A 6,000-nucleotide genomic window follows, 5' to 3' on the forward strand; every position below is an offset into this window, starting at 1 on the left:
GAACTCCACTGCAGAAACTTTCAGAGATGCAAAAAGAAAACATCCCCAGGGAGGCCTTATGAAATGAGAGAAAGCTGGCAGACTTCCCATGTGCCTTCCCAGCTGAGCAAGAAACCCTAAATATCATTAACCTCCTTGAGCCACGGTGTCTTTCCCTGGATGCCTTAGTTTGGACATCTTCAGGGCCTTAGAACTGTAAACTTGCAACTTAAATTCCCTTTTTAAAAGCCGTTCCATTTCTGGTATACTGCATTCTAGCAGCTTATAAACTAAAACATTTCCTATGCCCCATAAGTCCTGAAACCCAGTTTCTCCAGGTCATCAACCAGTTCCACCCCCCCACCACCCCCATCCCATATCGTCCACACCACTTTTCAACATGAAAAAAAAGTCAGAATGGGCATAACCCAAACACCCCTAAAGACTGGGAGAAGGATCAAAGGAGAAGGAGTTAGAGAAGGTAGGATTTAACAAATGAGTATGAGATTGCTGAATCATTATATTCATATTTCTTTTGAGTCTCCAGGTTCTTGGGGCAGCCAGAAGGAAAAATCTGAAATTATAGAACTGTAACCATGCCAAATTCTGAAATCTGTTCTATAACTATTAAAATGTACTCTAAACTTTATTGCTTTTTTGTATATACACTATATTTCATAATTTTGAAAAAGATGGTTAATACTGTTAGCTATTAGGGAAATGCGAATCAAAAGTAACAAGTTACCACTTCACACCCACTAGAATGGCTATAATGAAAAGCAGACAAAAGACTGTAACAAATATTGGCAAGGATGTGGAGAAATTGGGTCCTTCAGACATTGCTGGTGGGAATGTGAAACGGCACAGCTGCTTTGGCAAACACTCGGGCACGTCCTTAAAAAGTCAAACATAGAGAACTAGATATATACCTAAGAGAAATGAAAACATAGCCATACTAAAATTTGTACACAAATGTTCACAATCACAGTATTCATAACAGTAAAACGTGGGAACAACCACTGTTCATCAGTGATGAATGGACAAAGAAAATATCTTATAGCATAATGTTACTATATACTCACTCTTTTAAAATGTAGATACTCAATGATTTTTAGTAGCATAATCATTCAGTAGAATATTATTCAGCCATGAAAAAGAATAAAGCATGCTACAACATGGATGAGCCTTGAAAATATTTTCTTATGTGAAAGAAGACAGCCACAAAAGACCACATATTGTATGATTCCATTTATATGAAATATTCAAGAGAGGCAAATCCATAAAGCAGATTAACAGTTGCCAAAGATTGGTGTGAGTGTGAGTGGGGAGTAATGGGGAGTACTTATTAATATGTACCAGGTTTATTCTGGAGGTGGTAAAAATGCTCCAGAATTAGATAGCGGTGACAGCTGCAAAACTCTGTGACAATACTAAAAATCATTGAGTATCTACATTTTAAAAGAGTGAGTGTGTAGTATCTAAGGTAATCGCAATAGAAAAAGAAATTGCTCACTTGCTCACTTAGAGAAAGGGAATACATATATAGTGTAATATCTAAATGAACAATTTTTTAACTGAGATGTACTTCACATAAAGAATGAAAGAATGCCATGGGTAACTGCTGAGCCTGAAGCAGTGAATTAGGGGTGTTTCCGGCCAGCCTCACAGCGCGCCTTCCACGGACATGTCTTCCACCAGCACACCTTCCACGGACCTGCCTTCCATGGACACGCCCTCCACGGACAAGCCCTCCATAGACCTGCCTTCCGTGGACCTGCCTTCCATGGACATGCCTTCCACGGACATGCCTTACACCTGCATGCCTTTCACCGAAACACCTTCCACGAACAGGCATTCCACAGACGCGCCTTCTGTCAATATGCCTTCCATGGGCACACCTCCCATGGACATACCCACCCTTCCTGCAGCCTCGACGCTGGCTCCTGGCCCCTCACTCCCCCTGATCACCACCTGCCCCAGGAAGCAGTAAGTGGAGGTCCAGGGTCAGGGACCTTCACCTGATCCCAGGAGGGGAAGGGAAAGAGGGACAGGACAGCCATCTGGCCCCAGGAAGGCGAGGGGCAAGACATCCACCTGGTCCCGGGAGGAGGGGGAGGGGCAGGACACCCACCTGGTCCCAGGAGGAGGGGGAGGGGCAGGACATCCACCTGGTCCCAGGAGGAGGGGAAGAGGCAGGACATCCACCTGGTCCCGGGAGGAGGGGGAGGGGCAGGACACCCACCTGGTCCCAGGAGGAGGGGGAGGGGCAGGACATCCACCTGGTCCCAGGAGGAGGGGAAGAGGCAGGACATCCACCTGGTCCCGGGAAGGGGAGGGGCAAGACATCCACCTGGTCCCGGGAGGGGGAGGGGGAGGGGCAGGACATCCACCTGGTCCCAGGAGGAGGGGGAGGGCAGGACATCCACCTGGTCCCAGGAGGAGGGGGAGGGGCAGGACATCCACCTGGTCCCAGGAGAAGGGGGAGGGGCAGGATATCCACCTGGTCCCAGGAGGAGGGGAAGAGGCAGGACACCCACCTGGTCCCGGGAGGGGGCGGGGCAAGGGATCCACCTGGTCCCGGGAGGGGGAGGGGCAGGACATCCACCTGGTTCCGGGAGGGGGAGGGGCAGGACATCCACCTGGTCCCAGGAGGAGGGGGAGGGGCAGGATATCCACCTGGTCCCAGGAGGAGGGGAAGAGGCAGGACACCCACCTGGTCCCGGGAGGGGGCGGGGCAAGGGATCCACCTGGTCCCGGGAGGGGGAGGGGCAGGACATCCACCTGGTTCCGGGAGGGGGAGGGGCAGGACATCCACCTGGTCCCAGGAGGAGGGGGAGGGGCAGGATATCCACCTGGTCCCAGGAGGAGGGGAAGAGGCAGGACACCCACCTGGTCCCGGGAGGGGGAGGGGCAAGGGATCCACCTGGTCCTGGGAGGGGCAGGGGCAGGACATCCACCTGGTCCCGGGAGGGGGAGGGGAAGAGGGGTAGGACATCCACCTGGTCCCGGGGTCGGCGGCTCTGGGTCTGCGGCTCCGTCCTCTTCGCGTTGACAGCGGGACACCTCCTCGCGCCCCGCCGGCTCCCAGCGTCCCGCGGGCTCCCAGCGCCCCGCCGGCTCCCAGCAGCCCCCCCGGCTCCCAGCAGCCCCCCCGGCTCCCAGCAGCCCCCCAGCCCGCGGGCGCTCGGCGCAGGCGCAGTGGCGGGGCGGCCGGCTGGGCAGCGAGCGCTTGGTGATGTGGCCGCGGGCGCGGCGACGGGAGCGGGGCCGCCCCTCCCGGGCCCTGGGCGTGTCCTGCCGGCGTCCGCGCGGACCGGCTCGCGGCGAGGTCAGGGCGGTGTTGGGAACCTGCCGGGAAAGAAGGGCCTTGACCGCTCCGGCCCTGCCTCGCCCCTGTGGGCGTCGCGCAGCCGCCACTGGGGACCGCAGACCAGGAGCGGGTTTCTCGCACCCGGGACCGCGGGCGGCGCGTGGGAGCCTCGGCGCGTGGGTGTGTGAGCGGCCTGTGTGGGAGGCGTGGAGCCGCTGGGCGGCGCGCCGGCGTGGAAGAGGCGTGGGTGGGCGGCCGGTGGGGCGCATGGCGTGCCCCTGGGCGGGCGGGGCGGGACGTGGGGGCGCGTGGACCGAGGGCCGCGGGGGCGGCCGGGGTGGGGCTTCTCAGCCTTCCCGCGTGTGATTGCAGATTCGGTAAAAGGCTATTTAAGGGCCGCTTCTCGAGCCCGGGTTGCTCGCGATTCCGCCCCCGGGCCCCACCCCACGCGTCTCCCCGCGAACTGCGGTCTCGCGGCCCGCTCCAAGGCCCAGCCCCTTCCAGCACCCTGAGGACGCTCTGCTCTACGCGGAGCCCCCGCGGCCCCAGGCCCCTTGGCTCTCCGGGCCGCCCTTCTCCGCCGCAGCTTTAGGACCCGAAGTGCAGCCCAAGCAGTGTGGGAAAGCAACGCGGTTTTGTTCTTATTGTTTAGAATTACATAGGCGAGAAGGTAATCACCTGCTCTTAAAGGTTTGCTAGAAGTTCCGGCCCCTGGGTGTCCCTCACCGGGGCCTTTCTCTTTCGGGGTTTCCAGACCGGCCAGCGTCCTCTGGGGCTGGCGCTCCGGCCACCGTGCTCCCTACTCACTGGTGGCACGTGGCCGGGACCTGCTACTTACACTGGAGTCTTCACTCGCTGTGCCACGGCATGAGATTTTGAGCTTCCAGTTGGGATAAAATTCTAAATTAAATCTCAGCCCTGAAAATCACTTCAGGTGGAATCAAATGAGGAGAAACCGTCTGCAAAATTATCCTAGTATGTGCAGGCAATGGTAATCACGTTGTCACTTCATCCTCTGCCCTGCAGCTGGCAACTTAAAATATGACGCAAGTGGCTTAGAACTGAGGTTATGCAGTAGTCACTGTTGTGATCATAGTTGGGGGGAAACCCCTGGGGGTCATGAGAATGTGTGACAAAAGGACCTATCTGCTCTGGAGGATCAAGAAAGATCTGCTTGAGGAGGTGATATTTAATCTGAGCTTGGGGAGTGGGGAGGGGAGTGCACTGAAAGCCATGGAGACTGCAGGGCCCTGCAAGGACACTCATTCTGCAGGAGGGGCCGGTAGGAGGCTTGAGGGCCGCGCTGAGGCCAGACATAACCCTGAAGACAAAGGGAATCCACTGACAATTGGAAAGGGACCATCTGTACATGATCAGATTTGAGCTGGTGAAAGATTGATCTGGCTGCAGCAAGAATAAGGGAGCAACAGGCCGTGTGAAGAATGGAGATTTGGAGACGACAGTGGATCAAGGAAATAGGTCAGCATTAGAACTGCTAAGATTTGATCAACTGCCTGTGGAAAATGAAGAAAAGTGTCAAAAAATGACTCCCAGCTCTCTAGCTTGAGCTTGTGGCACGCCTTGAGGTGGGGAACGTGGAGGAGGTGGTCTGAAAGACAATTTGAGTTGCTTTAGGTATGTTGAGTTTGATGTCTTTATGACACATCTAAGAGAAGATGCTGAATATGTATTTGAAATATAAATCTGGAGCTCAAAGTTGAGGTGGAATCACACGTAAATTACAAAAGAACAATAATATGACTTATTTATAATAATTTAACCTCTAAACTTGAGAAACTTGGACAGAAGCAAAGGGAACCTGTTATTTACTATGTGTGGGACGCTCCACAGGTTGTTTTATTTAATCCTTAAGCCCCCCCCATTCAGTTGGCCACACCTTAACTGAAAATAGTGTATGAAGTCATTCAATCCACATGGCTCCCCGAGGCAGGAACTGTTGTTATTCCTACTTCTAGATGAGGCATTGAGGCATTTCCCTACAAGGTGCCTCTGATTCCACATCTGTGAAATGGGGATAATAATAGTCTTGAGTTTACTATTGTGCTGTCTGTCGGGAGACAGACAAATAATTACCGCAGTGTACAGAGCTGCAGTAGGGAAAGTGGGGGTACAAGGTTGTACGGAGCAGACATGTGACAGTTTGGCAGAAAGGAGGAGAGAGCCATCAGGGAAGACATCAAGAGAACGTGCTGTCACGCTGAAGTCTGAGGGACCAATCGCTACGCTAAGGGAGGTGTGGAAAGTGGGGGACAGGGAAGGGCGTTCGAGGTGGAGGGAACTACATGTGGGGGGAAAAAAGGGCAATTTTGTGGAATTTGAAAGAATATCAGTATGATGTTTGTATTTCTTTTACAGCAACTTATTGATTGGCCCCTATTTGAGAGCTTTTTCTCCACAAACTCATGACAGTGTTTCAAGGTTTCCCTGTCCCCAGTGTCTGTGATGTGTCTCTCAGAAGGCACGGCCTGTCTTTCGTGCCCGCAGGCCCTGTGGTCCCTCGTGTGCCGCCACTCCTGCCCCAGGCTCTGGCCTCGCTGCCCGCTGACCAGAGCGCCCCATCCTCTCAGAGCCCTGCTGGGAACCCCCACCCTCCACGGGGACTTAAGATCACTCTGCTTGGCTTTCATGAGAGCTGGTGATCAGCATGGCCATAGTGCTCAAGAACATTGAAAGATGCGGGAGACCGTGTT

The 6,000-nt window shown here is 54.1% G+C and overlaps 1 protein-coding gene across 2 annotated transcripts in view; it reads right to left on the reverse strand.

Moving 5' to 3' along the window:
* SLC41A2 (solute carrier family 41 member 2) overlaps positions 1-4,043 on the reverse strand; it is a 214,804-nt gene extending 210,761 nt beyond the window's left edge. The window contains exon 1 of one of the 2 annotated variants that reach the window (XM_077111884.1): positions 3,968-4,043. The gene's annotated coding sequence lies outside the window, so the exon portion shown is untranslated. Of the gene's footprint in view, positions 1-2,978; positions 3,129-3,967 lie in introns of those variants that run through there. The other variant, XM_077111882.1, reaches the window with a different exon arrangement.
* Between the last annotated feature and the right edge of the window lie 1,957 nt (positions 4,044-6,000).

Source organism: Tamandua tetradactyla, chromosome 7 (genome assembly GCF_023851605.1).
Source record: "Tamandua tetradactyla isolate mTamTet1 chromosome 7, mTamTet1.pri, whole genome shotgun sequence".
NCBI lineage: Eukaryota > Metazoa > Chordata > Mammalia > Pilosa > Myrmecophagidae > Tamandua > Tamandua tetradactyla.